The following is a 17792-nucleotide window of genomic DNA, read 5'->3' as shown; positions in this document are numbered from 1 at the left end:
GCAGCAGAAACATATAATAAAATGGAAAAACACTCATTTAAAAGCAAAGATAATAAAACATGAATAACACAGGTACGGCAAAAAGAAAAGTCTTCAGCCTGGATTTAAAAGTAGTTAGAGTTGCAGCGGACCTGCAGGTTTCTGGTAGTTTGTTCCAGATATTTGGAGCATAATAACTGAACGTTGCTTCACCATGTTTGGTTCTGACTCTGGGGACAGAAAGCAGATGTCCCAGAAGACCTGAAAGATCTGGATGGTTCATCGTTTAGCAGTAGATCAGAAAATCGTGTTTTATTTAAGGAAACATTTAAACGAATAACTTTATTTGTTCTGCTTAAAAAAGCCATGTTGATTTATACATGCATATTTTATCAAAAATCATTTTAGTTGCCATAACCCAACACTTACAATTTTGTTTAGAGCCTTGAATATCTGTTTGCAGTAAGGTCGGGTTCGATTAGATTACTTATAGAGTTAATATCTGTAAAGATGAATGGCTGTTTGCAGGAAACATTTTTGTAGCAATACAATAATAGTATGAGAAAATGGAGGGGCGCTTATTTAAAGTTGAATAAGCAAGGAAAGCAACAACCCTGCCCGAGGTTCCTCCAAATGTATACAGAACTGCATGCCAATGATTTTTGTCCATTACACTAGTAATGTGGCCTGTTATTGAAGATGATAACCACCCTTTGTAGGCTAAGAATTCTGGTTGTTAAAGGGTCTCAGTGTGGGCACAATGAAACTGCCACATCTGTGTTCACTGTGGCAGTAAAGGCTCCACAATGCTTTTCAATTGTTATTTTCTGTCAATCAATTAATTGTTTTCAGCTCTAAATACATCTAATTTCCCCATGCTGTTTTTGCAGAGACAGACTGCTTCCAATTAAACAATCAATCAAATGAAATTAAATGAATGTTAAATGATTGAACAAAAATGAATCAAAGCATGTTACGGCTTAATTGGATCTCAGTGTGAATTAACTGAGAGCTAGGGCCTTGAATGAATAATCAAATGTTAATTGATTTTAAGTGCTGTAGTGGCTTGTTTAAAAGTTAAATGTATCTTTTAGCCAGAAGATGGCGGTAGATCCCTCCTGACGGTGAGGAGTCGCCATGGAAACCGACAGGCTCCTTCAAGGATGCTGGGAGAGTATGAAGAAGCGAGTGACGTAATGTTACGGATGTGAGAGAGAGAGAGCGAGTGGGACCCTGATGCTGCCTTCAGTTTCTCCTCGTAAATTATACTACCCACTCCGACTGGGTGAGAACAGCGTTTTGTTGGGTTTTGATAAAAAAGAGATACACAGAAAATAGAAATGAACCTATACTGTCTGCGTAATGGCAGAAAATAAAATTGTAATGTATCACAATGGCCAACACATCTGGCTTGGGCCAAGGAATATTTATGTTGATAAAAAAGAATCAGTTTAGAATAACAATAATATATAGCTTCAATGTACTTTTACTGTTGTTTATTGCACAGCTGTTTACATTGTGTCACAATATATTCCTTTTTATATCAACCAAAGCCTATTTTGGTTTTTCAATTATTGCACTAACATATTTTCTAAAGCATTACATGTTTGTACGGTTTGTACCTATATATACAGTCTCTGGTTTGTACCTGACATTGTATCTTATTCTGTACAGCTTTTTTTAAATTGTTTTTTTGCGCCTTATGTTAATCGAATTCTTTCTTGTTCTATAATTTACCATACTGCACTGTATACAGATGGATATAAAACAATATATATTGGATTTTTCCATATCTTATTGAAGGAGGTTTACATTTCTATGCTTTATACCTCTGCCTTAGAAGTTACAGATCTTGTGTACATCCTATATTAACAACGGTTTTTTTTGCAGCTCGTTTCAAATACGGCACAAAGTGCTTTACAAAATACAAAGTTCTAAAATAGCCTCATTAGCGGTCTCTTTTACACACAAATCTCAAAAAGGGGTGCATAGGAGAAACCCATTGTAATTCAAGTGACAACGCGATTTTTCCGACAGCGCCTGAATGCAGCAGCTGGCTGCTCCGCTGCTCGCAGCCAGAGGAACGGACAGCACTGTGCACGAGGCAGGGACCATCTCCACCGGGAAGGTGAGGAACAGAGAGGTACGGGGTGAGCATCATGTTCTGACCACAGATACTCCTCTCTAATGGGCATTTCTCCTCGCAGTTTATTTGTTGTTCTGTAATTTAGATAACAGAGTTTCCATAAAGCTCAGCGCAGCAGCCTATGAGGGCTTGCAGACTCTGCTGTAGGGAAGGGATGCTGCAGTAGCTGAAACCTTCGGCAAGCAATATTTCCCCAGGTTATAACTCCAGTTAATGTTTGTCTATCGTCAAATGCATGTCGAGGAGCCGTGTTTGATACAATGTACAATTGCGTAGCAGATAGCAAGTTTGTGACCACGCAAAAAGTTAGCTAGTGATTAGCGTTAAATATTTGTCACGGTGCACACCTGCAGCTATTAGCTGGCGGTCAGTTCGTCCTTAGGCTACTGCCACGAAGGAACTATTTCCTACACGCAATAAATTCAACTTGTACCTCACAGCATTTGGACAGACCTTCTTTGCAAGTCAGGAGGAACTTTAAAATAATGAAAATATGTTTATCAGAATTGGTTCATAGAGTCGGTGTGTAGTCTCTTTGCCTGCATTTGGGATGTCTGTATGAAACTGAATTTGTCTCTTTGATTGTTTTTTCCCTCAACAAACGCACCTGTTGGCTGTCAGGATACAACAATTGATCTTTGAGCTTTGAGTTACACCAGCTTTTACAAATCTGCCTTCTCTGGGCATTCTTTCTGCTTTTTTTCTATATTGGTAGTATGCATCTGCTGGAAAACTGAACTCTTTTTGCTGCATTGAAACTGAAACCTGCCCACACTTTCTCCCCCAGTGGCAGACAGATCCAATCTCGGGCAGGAGACATTCATGATGATCACATCCTCCAACAAGATCAGGTCTCCACAGCAGCAGTGATGATTTTGGGAGAGAGAGCCATTCTGGTTATCTCCGGTTCCGGTTCTCTGCCCTGATGCACCATCAGGCCAGCCCCTCGGGACCAAGAAAGAGAAACCATCAAGGAACAATATGACTGAGAGTAGGAGTGTAGCTGAGGTTGGATCCTCCCAGAGATTGGGTGTCCTTTTTTTAAGGAAGCAAAGTTGATGGACAGACAGTTTTTCCTATTTATCTGGATTGACGACAACTGGGAACCAACTTGGAAAGGGACTTGAATACTTTGAGCAGTTTCCCCGTTGTTCAAGTTGGATATTTTATCTGTGTGGAGAGCCTGAACAGTCACTCACTTATGGGAAGATGGAGGCAGGAGCAGAGGCTAGTCCACCACAGCACCAGAGGAGGAAACCTGTGCAGCACGGCTTGGAGGACCAGAAAAGGGTAAGTGAATGATCCTATTTTTTCTTCCACATCTACCTGTCTGCTCACTGCTGTGCGATTGCTACCACTCTGGTGAGGCTGAGCAAGTGGACAAGCATTTTTCAGATGAAAAGTTTTTGAATGTTGACCGGTGAAGATGCAATAGAATAAATGGAGAATGGCGCATTGGAGATCAATCGGTAAAACAAAACTAATTCTACTTAACTTGATGAAAAGTGGATGTTGAAATAATCTTTCCTGGTACATATAAATATGTTTCTGATGTTTTTAAAACATATCCTGACTAAATGGTCCACAAGAAAAGATCAAAACTATTTGTCTCATTGCAAAAAGAAAAGCACCTTTTTACTTTATAATTTCTCAAAGTCTTGGATGAAATTGCATTGTGACATAGTCTGACCTTCATTAGGAAAACCAACCCTGGTGTCAAAGGATGCATAACTGTATCGATTCATAGTCAGAGAAACAGAGAAAGCATTAAGGCATCTGTGAAGTCTTCTTTGATGCTTTGTGGTTGTGTAGAATTACTTCAGCAGTCTGTGTTGAGATTGATGGGGTACTTGATACTGTGACTCATTTTCCCTGTTTGAGCTTCACTTTGCATTTTCCACTTGATGTTGATGTAGTGCTTTTATTCTATGCAAACTTCATTGCTCTTGTTCCCCAGATTTGTGTTCATGGTTTGACTTCAGATGAAGGGACAAATGGTTGTGCATTAAATACAAACTGACAGCACTTTGGGAGTGTGAACCCTTCAGGTACATTCATAAACCTGGCGTCCTGTTTTGCAGTAGTTCTGAATGAGCACACTTGGGAAATACAAGGTTTCTACACACTGAGAAAAACCCAGAGGAACATTGAACAGCCTTAATACATTTCTCTGTTGATTGAGAGCAGCTTAGTCTTCATTTTAATTCAGAGGCGGAATGTATTTCCTCTTGACGCTTTCAGTGCATGCTGATTCACCCGCTAACGCTGATTACTATGTAACTTCCATGCTACATTAATTGCTCTGTTTACTGTGAATTTTAAAGCTAAGGCAGCAAAACATGGGGATCCTCAAATCCTCTGGGTTCATAAGGTCAGGGCTCTAGCTCAGCTGTAGTTTGGACAACTGATGGCGTACAAGGTCACAGCATGCATGTTGAACTTTAGTTACTAAGTCTGGTTCTGTTTTTAGATGTTTTGGGGATTTATTGGACTTTACTCCCTTTGCTATACTGTAGGCATGCCAGAGATCAGATTTTGTAATAAGCTTGATTCCTTTTTCTCGTTTCTTTTTTTTCTTCCCTATCCTCCTCCTCCCGTAAATAATTGATTTGATCAGGTGTGTTGAATCAGTCACTTGGGATGACGTTGAACATGAATATGAATTGATGTGGCCAAAGCCCCAGCTGCTGTTTTCCAATTCTCCAGACTGTAGAGCTGCTCTCTCTCTCAACACTAAGTGACACACTGAGCAGCAAATGACTTTAAGGATTTATGCCTTGTGTTTGAATTCAGAATTCGGCATTAAACTCAATATTTATGAAATCCCACCCACAACTTTTTTTTTTGGGTCTGCGTTACTTCTACGGTAACCAGGCCTGATACAGTTCGTGAAGGGAGTTGTTGCCCTTTGCATACTCGAAGAGTTATCAGTGGTGACATGTCTCGATTTCATTAGTCCTCACTTGCACCTGCAAACGTGGTGGCGTTCATCCATCGGAGACCAGACGAGGCCAGACGCTCGCCGCACTCTGGGGATGGGAGGTTGTGCCAGACAGAGCCAACACTCACACACCCACCTTCCATCTTAATGGACATCAGACGACTTAAATAAATTGGAAGCACTGAGCCAGTAATGTGGACACACGGGTCTTCTATTGTTAGAGAATTACCTCAGGCATCCATGCAGCAAGGTTCAGTGTCCCCCGACAGTTACCTTGGCTCCGTGAGTTCAAGATCCTACAGTATGTGATAGTCGCCGCAGTAGGACGTAATTGGATTTTGTTCCCTTTGTAGATGTATTCCTCACATGTCGCCAGTTCTATATATGAATGTTCATTGAGTAACAATCATGGACCTACGTGGGAAAGACGAGAGCGTTTGAGGATCATCAGAAATGTATTGTATTGCGGTGAATGTCGGCTGAGTGTTTGATGGAGCAGAACTGCAACCTCTCCGCCGTCCAGAAATCTGCCAATTTGTAGTCATTTGATATTCATTGAACTAGGATTCCATGAGATTGGATCTTCAGTGTTATGAATTGTCCAGCCGGAGACAAGAAAAGATAAAGGATGCACACTCTGTACCTTCTTTTAGCTCTTATTGAAAGATGAGTATCACATGGGATGTAACCTTTTCAGAACGCGTTAGAAGCCTTCACCAACACAAAATAAATCATTAAACTGAGGAGGAGGGGTATTTTCTTTTTTGTGACAGATGGTATACTTCTGCATACATGGAAAAACAGCGTCAGTACGATTTGACCATTTTTTTCTAAAGAGTTACAGTATACTAGATGGAAAGGACTTTTTTGGAATCATAATGAAAAATCAATCTTTTATGACTTTAAATTACATCACATTCAAAATCTAAGTAAAAGAACAAACAGGCATGATTCAAGACCTTTTCTCCTTTCAACATTACAGTAGGGTATTGTGTTAACCTCAAGAACAGAATGTTGTGCATTTCAAAGAGGTTGCCTTTTGAATTTGCTAAAAGATTGTATTTCATGACAATAGAACTATCATGTTCATCGTTTTTGATTAATGCATTTCGCCTTCTCTAAATCACAGGTTTCTGTGAGCCCACGTATAACTATGTTGGAAATGTAAAAAGCCTGTGAACTCCAGGACTAGACAGGCATGCTGAACGTACTGGAGCTCAGTCCAATAAAAGGATCTGTCAGCTGATCTTTGATTACCGGTGCCTGCAGCATGTTGGACATTGGCATATCCCTGCCTCCCATACAGCATGTTTCTTTTAGCACACACTAATGAAACACTGAATTATTTTTTGATTGAGCTGCTGTTTGATTTATATCCTGACCTCACACTGAGTTGTTGTGGATACAGTACAGATTTACAACACCAATGTTAAACCCAGGGCAGACAGTGTTGACCTAACCATGTGTTTCTCTTTAAAGCTACATACTGTATGTGTTTTTTGAGTAAGCAGTGTTCACAATATTTTATTATCCACACTGTCAGAACTTAAACAAGTCTTTGTAATGCTGAGAAAATGCTGAGAAAATGCAAAGAACTCAAACAGCCAATCAAGCCTGACTGAAAATATAAATAAAGACTGAGTTTGAAGGCAGATCTCAACCCTCTTCCCAATAGCGTCTGCTGGAGATTGACATAGGGCATTCTCAAGGTGAGAGAGAGCATTCTGTCAGGTCTCTATTATTGATTCAGCCCTTTGAAGATGAAAGGGAATATGACACTAATTGCTCAATCAGAACCATTGGAAATTATGTATTTATTTTCTCTAGTCAATTCTGACTGCTCATTAAGAAGCGTCCGATATGCTTGGTTGGGGTTCTGTAGGATAATGAGGTGTTTACAGCGGGAACGTGTGCCGCTGACTGCTCTGCTGCAGTGATTCTCTAACAGCTTCATAATTATCACACTTGAGTGGAAAATCCTACATGGCTTTGTTTGTTTCCTTCACAAGATGGACTTAATCCTGGACCTCTGGATACAGTTCATTCGGCTTTCCTTCACTTGGCTGCCAGGCTCTAGAGACTTCCAACCATGGAATGGTCAGATGAGACATGATGGGTCACTGGCTTGTCAAACTTGTACTGAAAAAGAGCTTTGTTTGCTTAATTTTAATTGTTTATTGAATCAATGGGCACGTGCACGTCACATACAAATGAAATCCAGGGGGGAGTTTAACTTGGATAAATGTTTGCTTTGTTAGGAACTCCCTGATCACGTTCACACCTGGAAGCTCTCCAGCACAACCACAGTCTGATCGGCCGGCCCCTGAGCAGCTCCCACTGGAGCTGTTGGGTTAAGTGCCTTGCTCAATGGTGCCACAGTGGTGTTAATGAGAGAGGGGCAATACCCCATTGGCAGCAGGCTTAGCCTAGGCAGTAGCCCAGTCACCCATTTCCTTTGCTTCTTCCTTTGGCTCCTCCTGGGGGACTCCATTTGGATACGTTATCCCTCCAGCAGCAACATTTGGCTCTGTTGGACCAGAGTGGAACATCTCCAAAGGGAAGCGTAAAGAAGGCATCCTTAACGATGCTTAACCACCTTCACTGGCTTCTTCCACTGCAAAGTCGCAGCGTCTCTACTCGGGATGCACCAATGTAAAATGTCTTTGGATACAGCTCTCAACACTGAAAGAGCTGTATACTTTTTTTTTTTTTTTAACATCTTTAGACTATGATCACAACCAATAACAAATCATTTAAACTTGTTTATTCTTATCTTATATTACCTAGTTAGCATTCTTTCTTTTTATTTATGCATATTTTACTAATCACTCCCCTTTTAAACTTTTTTTTTTTTTTACTGTCCTATAGTACACATTGGAATGATTTCTTACTTTATTTTTTACAACTAGGCTATATTAAATAGATAAAAGTGTGCTCTCTCTAGCTCTCTCTCTCGCTCGCTCACAGAGGCTGTGTGCTCCTCCGTGGCGATGACGGCTTGCGTTAAAAAGAAAAAATAATTTATTTGCAATGTAGGCTCTGTTTGTACTTCTGTTGAAAAGTGTGTTCTGCTTTCTCTCATATCTCCCCTTGTTTGTGTTTGTATGACAATATGTGACTTATTTTTTACTTTTACTCTATTATAGCTTTGCCTCTTTGTATTGGCATGTCTGATTTTGTATTCACCTCCTGAAACCCATTTTTCCCAAAAATTGAAATAGCTTGAGGGCTCTGTCCCCCTGAGCCTTGGCTGACATTTGTATTGACTTATTATACTGTGTTTAATGGTTTGCAAAATGTCTATTTTCTGTAAGTGCAAAGAAAAACAGAAATATTTTGAGCGGTGTGATTATTTTCTGAAGATGAAATGCTAAATTGAATGGACCCTTTGTGCAGGTCTTAGTTCAATGGGCCTCATTTGGATGCCATTATTATTATTACGTTTAATACGCTCTTTTAGGTATTTTGTCTCTCACCTGCCCAAATTGTATTATATTGTGGATATTCCCAGATTGCCGTTTCAACAATGAGATTCATTTTACATTTCATAATCAACCAGTCGCTGAAGAAGCGATTTCCATAAACATTGTTCATAATTAAAATAGAACCATTGACCTTACCTTTTTTTCTCCCATAAAGAAGAAGACGAAAATCTAAATGATACTTTGAAAATAATGCTTTTCCATTCCCGTAAGGCAGAACACAGAGAAGGCTCTTTGAAGTTGGATGGAATTTTAATTGATATTAACAAAATAAGTGAATTATAGAAAGTAGCACAGCAAGAGTCTGTGCTAAACCAGGCAGTAAAAACCATGTGATACTGATTCATCTGTCCATTATTTGTCAGAACTTTGGCAAAACAATGGCATACAGAAATGAAAGAAATGGCAATGCAGTCTGCTGAATACACTATGTGGCAATTATGCATATTCCAAAATTGACTTTTCTACATTTTATATTTTATTTATTATATTATTTCGACTTGTTTTGGGTGCTACTGTATGACTGATAACTCGTTATAATTCAATATGCTCTGTTCAGAGTGACCCTTTGTTAATTTTTGCTTTTGCTCGAGCTATAAGGGAAGTTTAGCTTATTCTACAGTTATTTGTTGCATTGGACATCATTCAGATTAGCTCTCTCTAAATCATTTTGTTCGTTGAATCCAAACTCAAACAACCACAGTGCATTCCTGCCAAGTTGTTCCTCTCAGCCAGCTTGGGGTCCAGGCTGAAGGAGGCTGGGGTCCAGTCTGAGACCCAGTGGGAGCGCGGGGCCGTGAAGCTGCAGGACTGGAAGCAGAGATCAGCTAAAGGTTGTCTGTTGGCTCTGCAGGCTGTGGTTGGCGTTCCCACCACGTGTCCTGGCTCAGCCGAAGCATTAGTTGCTACGGCTGGATGGTCTGGATATTGATATTCTGAATACAATTGGGAGATATTAGGCAAAGTTTAAAAGAAAGCGCCTGGTGCAGCATCAGTGAAGGTTAACCACCAGGCTGCTCTGAGGGGGATCAAGCCATCTGGGCCTTCAGAGGGTTTGGAGCTCCTCTCAGCTCTGAGGATGCGGTATAAAGCTTCCAAATGAAAGCACGTTGTACATTTGAGGGCGAGTCACGAGGTTATCAGACACACCTTGATCTCTCCACAGGGGAGGGCTGTCTGCTCTGCAGGGAGGAAGCAACATTTGCCCACAGACTGTGGGAGGTGAAAATGATTGCAGGAGGCTTTTCCTTCTCCTGTATGTAGCACAGTAAACACACATTATATAGCCTACAGGTGGGGGGTCAAGCTGTTCACATTGAAAACTATAGAGAACTATTGTTCTGCCTAGTGAATCATATTTTCAAAATATACATTTGTTATGGTTACTGGAGAGATGTTACCGAACTTTGAGTAAAGTCTTTCTCAAAAAAAGAAAAGATATTTTAAATTATGAAAACAAAGACCTTAAAAAAAGAAGAATGTTGGAACTGATTAATTGATATAACTCTTATCCTAATATATGTTTTATTGTCATAGTATTAGGACATAAACTAGTACTGAAAAGTCGAAAAGTCGGAAATCCTTCAAAAGACAAATGTAATATACATTAAAAAATACAACACTGAATATAATAAATAAAATAGAAATGAAATAATCATTGAATTTAATAAAACTAAAATCTAATGACAAAAATTGTAAGGTAATATATAATAATTAAAAAAGTTATTATATGTCCTCTTTTCTATGTAATGAGGAGACTACATATAACAGTTACATTGTTAACCTCTCTCACTTATCAGACTATCTATCTTGCTGCAAAGAAAGAACAACATGGCTCCCAACAACACATCTTTCTGGGTTGACACCAAAGTTCAGCAGCATCTCAGAAGAGAAAAGAAAAGCAGGGACGTATACAAAAGCTCCTCGCTGCTTGTAAGTCTGCACTGAAGCTAAAATCACTTTCTAATGGTGTTCTTTTTTTTAAGAAACTTCATCTTCGATTTAGCGCTCTCACTTGGATTGACACGCTCAAATTTTAATCATCAAAAGTTGACAGGAATGTATAATAAGTTCCACCTCAGAAATGTGACCCCGGCGATAACTCCCGCAGATATAAGAACAGTTCAAATCAGTTCTCCCCTGCTCCCACACAAAGAAAATATCTCTTGCTTCCAATATAACCCCATGTAACTCCAACCAAAGCAGTGTCTGGCATCTGTGTCTGCTAATAGGGTCATTAATATTCATATCTTCACACAGAAGAGATGAGAAACACACTGGCGAGCACCAATTCACACTCGCAGGAGAAAGTACACACACACACCACAAAGAGAAATCAGTTGGCTGCTCAAATATAATTACTTGACTGCTGGCTGCCATTTAGGGGCGATGCCTAGATAGATTATTTTATGTCTATCTCCTTCTCTATCTTTCTGTCTCGAGTCTCCGTTCCTCTTGATTTTGGTTTTCTCTCTCACTGGATGCCTTTTCTCTTTTTCTCCACCATCTGGCTTCTCTGAAACATTGCTTAGCTGATCCAACAATGCTGATTTGATTCATTTTACAAGTGTTACATTGATATTTAATTTTCAACATGAGCTACATCTTAAAGCTGAGTACTGTTTGGCGCTGTGTCTGCCAGTTACACAGAGGATTTCAAGCTATGAAAAAATGATGAAGGCCATGAGTGATTGACAATACATGCAGGGTTTATTTCCATTCAACCTTTGTCTGTTTCCAAGCGCATTAATTTCTATATGATGGAATTTCACAGCATTCTCGGTTTTATATTATTGCATTGTAATCGTGACTTCTGCCTAAGTCCTTCAGTGGCAGTGTTTTACATTGGATCTCACAAAGGCAACTCTTGAACTTGTTGACAACAGTTGACAAAAACAATCTCACCACCAGGTTTATTTTCTCGCTGTTCAGGGGCCTCATTTATAAAGGGATATACGCTCAAAAAATGGCGTACGGCAGTTTCTACGCAATGTTTGCGATTTATAAAACACTAACTTGACGGAAAAACGTGCGGTCCTCCACGCAAACTCTAACCCATGCGTACGCACTAAGCACAAATACGGGAGAGACGAGAAACTGCGACACCGTTGGCAGAAGGAAGAATGGAGAGAAATATGTGGAAATAATACCATAAATAAAATGTTACCTCTCATTGATCATATATGAAGAATTCATTTTCACAAATTGATTAAAGCCAATCTTAAAATGATTTTACAAATGCCTGTTTGAGACTCCTCAGTGCACACAAACATAACTTGGAGAAATGAATAAATACGGATATGTTATTTAAAACCACCTCGAATATGTTGTGTTAATGTTATGAAATGTTTTCTCATAAATAAACTGCATCCACCAAACAATATGATTTATCTCAACCTCCCCAAAATAACCAAAATCTGACACGGTGTGAGATGTATTTTGTAGCTGTTCTGTCGTCATTTCCTGCGATCTTCTTCTTGCAGTCAGTCAGAAGGAATGAATGGGCGTTTCTTTGACTATTTATAGGCAAATATGGGCGTTACGTGAAGCCCGCAAAAGCTGCACCGCATTTCGAGTCGATTGTGATTTATAAAGGGAAACCGGCGTAGGAAGTGCTTTACGCACTTTCCTCGCCGGTACGCAATGTTTGGTGAATCGGAAAATGTCGGAAAATGTATGTACCTATTTTTTGGATTTCTACTACGTAAGCAACCTTCCCAAGTGAATCCTACGCACGGCGTTATAAATGAGGCCCCAGGACATAAAGCATAAAAAGCTTAACTTTAAGATAACCTTGTAACATGATGTTGTTCTACTCTTAAACGTGCAGTTCTTGTGAGACTGTATAAGCTTCATAGAAGAAATTACCATGTTTACAGCCTGTTACAAACAATGTTTAAAGGCAGAGGTTGTTATATTGAATGTATTATGAATACTTCACATGCACATGTTATTCAAGTGGCATTTCAATTTCCTGATGTATTAAGTTTCTCCTGGCTATACTTTGTGTCTCTATATCAAAATGTTGCTGTATATTTGTTTCCTGTGTCTATATTCTTTTATGTTTTACTAGAAATAACCAAAGAAAAATAATTAATTTGAACTTAATTAGAAAAGTATTCAAATCAACACATTAGTGAGGAATACATTATAACATCAATCAGTTAATTTGAAATTGAAAGTCTTAACTTAATCAAATGTCTCTTTATCCTCTCTTTCATCTTTCTTTTGCCTCTCCCTTCATTCTTGTCTGATAAATTAAGGGGGGGAAAGTATGTAATTGTTATTTTTAGAAGCATCATTTATTGTCATCATTTTTTAAATGAATGTGACCCACCAAGTTGATTCAGTTTCCTGGGAAATCTAATTCTTGATAATTCAGGCATGACACGAGCACCACAGTTTACACAAGTGACTTGAATAAGTCAAATTATAAACTTGGATTCTACTTTTGCACGAGTTTATTGTTTGTTGAATATATTGTCAAGTGGAGTGGGCATATTACTTTTAGCAATTTATGGATATGACTCTTGTGCTTTTGCAAATGAAACTTTCATTATTTTTGGCTGGGAGCAACTTTTCTTACAATGTTCACATATCAAATCACTATCTCATCTTTGCATGTGAACAATTGAGAGAAACAGTCAAAGAGCAACACATTTCACAAGTGCAATGAAAACTCTCCTGATAGATATGTTTGAACATGATCTGTTCTCCTTTCACATTGGATGAAATCTGCAACACCTCTTCACTCTGTGTGCATGTGTTTGCCAAAATGTATAATACATCTTTACAAGTATGTTTGTCAATGCCAATACAAATGAGAGAGACATAGAGGGAGCAAAGGGATCACACTCTGATTTCCCCTTGTCTAAACATGGTGACTGTTTACCTTAGAAGATTGGAAACCCCTGTCAGTCCTGGTCATCGAGACGTGTGTGTGTGTGTGTGTGTGTGTGTGTGTGTGTGTGTGTGTGTGTGTGTGTGTGTGTGTGTGTGTGTGTGTGTGTGTGTGTGTGTGTGTGTGTGTGTGTGTGTGTGTGTGTGTGGTCAGGCTGGTAGGAACATAGTTAGACAGACTTTAAGCGAAAGAGGGGAAAAGAAAGCTCTTTAAAATGTGTTGTGCCAACAATTATGTTAAAAAACTTCTTGCAATACAACAATAGATGGCATTAGTTATTATTTTAAAAAAAAAGCAAACATCTTGAGCTTTGGCAAATCCTGTGTTAGCAGACAGCTGGCCGGTGTTTTTGAAATTATAACTGGTTGAATTGTTTTCATCCCCCAAATGGATTTACAGTGGTTGGAATGTAATGCTTCAAGTATTCCATTACAGGCTGACACAATTCCCCAAAAACAATAAGAGCTTTCTTGTTTGGACTTATACTTCATGTGGTGGCTGCCAGTTTTGATGGTTGTTCAAATACAGAGGATTGAACCAAGAACTCACAGGGTGTTCAAATATTTGACAATTTCAGATCGATATCCGCTCTGAGCTGACTCGCACAGAAATTGTCTCTCTTTTTCACACGGCCCAATTAATGTTTTATATCTGTTGGAGCACAATATTAACTCCATTAGTCATTCAGTCACATTTTAATTGTGTATAATGAATAAACAATAAGAGAGTATGAGAATATTTCCGGATGGAAAAAACTGCCCTGAGGTGATGACAACTCCCAAATCGATGCCAAGTCAGACCTCTCAGTGTCGATTTGTGTTAGTATCTTAGTGAAACCAAATCATTGTCCAGATTATTCCATTTAATTTAATTTATATAAAGTCTCCCCAGTATTTAACTTGAGGATAATTAGTCTTTGTAAGTACATTGCAGCAGGAGACCTCTACCTGTACACAGACCTCTCAAAAGTCACATCTCTAGAAATGTCTTACAGAGGAAAGGTTTAGTGTTTATTTCACTCGCTTAACACAGGGGATATATGAAAGTCTGGATGTCAAGACCTCCAAATTGGCTTTTAGGACCATGAGTGAGAAAAATAGACGCCGAGAGAGCACTGAAGTGTTTCCTGTGGGTGGTGAATGTAAGAAGTGTGTAGACATAGATGGAGAAGGAAAAAAAAAAGAGTTATAAAGGGTTTTTAAAGAGAGGGAATAAGATACAAAGAAAGAAAAAGTGAGAGAGAAATAGAGTTGAAGTATTTCCTCAGGGGTGAGAGCTGTCTTTTAGACGGGTGTTTGAAGATTGTGAATCCATTCTCTATGGATATTTATCATTTCCCCGTGGATGTGCATTCCCAACCAGCTGCAATTTATCAAGGTAGACAGACAGGGAGAAAGAGGGCGTGGCTGCTGTGAAGATAGAGAGAGAAACAGGAGTAGAGATAAGTGCTATTTGGATGGAAACAGCGTACAAGTAATTGTTAACACAGGACATCTGCAATATGAATGGATGATTTGCATGAGATAAGAGCTCCCTGTAATTACCGTCACAAATTACAGAGATGGGAGCCTTGACTGCTCCGATTCCATCACACACAAAATGTAAGAAACATCAAACAGCATATGAATTCAATGAATAAAAATGACAGGCTTGTACATTAATAACAAACCATGGCTGCAAAAGAGGAAAATTCAAATTATTGGACAACTCAAGGTGACGATATATATTCACTGTTAGTTGGGTAATGGTTTAACAAGACTAAACGTCTACAGTCCAACACCTCTGGTCTCCAGAGGCTGGACTTGAAGCACTGCTGAGTTAGAATGCTAACATGCTCTCAATAATAACATGTACATGCTAGCAATAAACTATGAATATTTTATATCCATATAACGGGAAAAAACTAATTTAACTTTTTCATTTTTTTTTCAAAAAAAACACACAATGCTAACAGTGAGCCTCTGAATTAGCCCCGAGCGAAAAATGCTAACCTATTACTTCACCGAAGATCACTCCTAGCTCCCTTATTACTTATCCTAGCTGCACATCCAACACATCGTTTATGATCGTAAAGACACAGAATCTAACGATGCCTACCACAACACTGAAAGATACAAACTCGCGACGTTATCAACAAAAACGTACATCAAAACATATGGCGCTAGGTAGCCTACAACGCTAACATGGCTTACCTTGGTTTTGCCTGGTCAAAACTGGTCTTCAATGGCATTAAAATGATAAAAAACGATGCTGTAGTTCAGGGATCACCATTTGTCCAAGGACCAAAATGTATCCAATAGACACTATCGCGGGCCAGCGATTTTATATAGACCAGAATTTTGAAGTGCTCAGGTACTGCGGACCGCATAAAGCTTAGCAGACTCTTCAGGCTAACGAAGGATCACTTCTAGGCAGGGTTGGGAGGGTTACTTTGTAAATGTAATCAGTTACTGAATACATGCTCTGAAAGTAATCGGAATACAGTTACGTGTCTTAAAAAAGTAACATCTTCAGATCACTTATAGAATACTTTTGGAATACTTTCTTTTTCCATAACAGACGGGTATGTTTTGTGAACAGGAGACACTTAGTTGACTTTTAATGCTTATCAAGACCTCAAACACAACATCTTGTGTCATCGACGCCCCTCTCATCTGCACCCCACATAAAAAACATCACCGGCTGCCATCTTTTACCGTTTTAAACCTTTCCTTGGAATAATGTTATGAATGTAAGTATATCCTGGCTGCTTTGAAAGCGCGCCCCAAATAGAAGAATATCATTTTATTTTTAATCTGAAACAATGAATAACTTTTAAACTGTTCAGTCACTCCCATGCATTCAGCAGCGCAGCATTCACTTTGATATGATCCCGTATGAAAGTCATCATTTCGACAATAAAAAATGCTACATGAACGTTACTGCACATTTTATAACCATCTCCGTTTCTAAACTTTCAATATATTTGAAAATGCATCCTCTCTCTTCATCTGCGTGCGAGGACGGGGCCTGACAGACCAGCTCATCTCTCTCTCGCTCAGACATGCGCAGCGCTGGGCCAGGCACACATCGCCGGAATGGCGTATGGTACGAGGTTGTGAGGAAACCTTTCCACAAGAATTCCAATAAGTTTTCCAAATTATTCCACTCAGTTTACGAAAGAACGTAATCAGATACCGTTTTAATGTTACGCTAGCGAATAGTTATCCACTTATTTTTTGTATTCGATTACGTAAGGCCGTTTACATGTATTCCGTTACCACCACACCCTGCTCTAGGCTACTGTCCGCCAGCTCCTGCGCCTCTGTTCCTCTTGTCAGCGTGCGACTGCTATGGCGGACGCATTAACCAGACTCTTCACAAGATGAAGGGATCAATGTCTTCTCAAGGCAGGGAAAGTTTCCAACGCCGATCTACGTCCCGCAGCTGCTGTCTTCTCCTTACTGCACATACTCACGAACGTGTAAAAAAAAAGGGGTGGACAGGGCGAACGCACTAACCACTCCGCCAACACCAAGTCACCATCGGCGGCCGATGAGAATGTCTGGCGGCGATGTGCCCCTGGCGCCAGTTGGGTCACATGCTGTAGTAATCCATAGGGTTAACTAGTCCATGGGGGGCTGTGGGGGCGGGGTGGGGTCCCCGCTTGTTGAGATGTTCTTTGATAATCTATACAGCAATAAAACTGCATACCTTTCAAACTATCAGAGCAGGCCAATTTCCTAGCTCTGTAGCAAGATGAATTCCAAGGACCAACTTTTTTTTTTTACATGGTGTGTCGGACGATTTCCTTCGTTCTATTGCTCTAACGGTCAAAAGAGATGTCACATGCAAAATCGAAGAAGGGGGCCCAGAATAAGGAAGAGGCGATCCACCCAAATGGCCCCAGAAGAGTTTCTTTTGTGGGTGGCTAAGTAATCTGTCGTCAGAAAGTCAAATATACTCTTGAACAGAGAGTGCTTGAGGCGCAGGGTACTGGGGTCGAGGTGGTAGCGTATGTTGTACTTGATTCCTACAGCTTTTAGTCCTACTAACCCACACCAAGGTAGTTTGGTCGTCCTAAAAGTACAAATATATTTTTGACGGATTGTGACGTGGTTGTTAGTATATGTGCAGCACGGGCGCCGACTTTATGAGGCAGAAAAAGTGAACATAAACAGCAGGACTTCAGCATTACCTGAATGATGCATTCATCAAAAAATTTACAAACTGAAAATGTTGTTCTGATGATTAGCACTTAATGGAATGACATTCCTTCCTGAGGGTGACATACATGTTTTTACTCAGAGTCATGCACTCCATCAATTAAACAAAAAACAATTTTGCACATTAACTTTAATAACC

Source organism: Notothenia coriiceps, unplaced genomic scaffold, assembly GCF_000735185.1.
Source record: "Notothenia coriiceps isolate Sejong01 unplaced genomic scaffold, NC01 NC01_scaffold00034472, whole genome shotgun sequence".
NCBI classification, from domain to species: domain Eukaryota; kingdom Metazoa; phylum Chordata; class Actinopteri; order Perciformes; family Nototheniidae; genus Notothenia; species Notothenia coriiceps.
The sequence above is the reverse complement of the archived record's forward strand: the minus strand, read 5'-3'. Positions refer to the sequence as shown.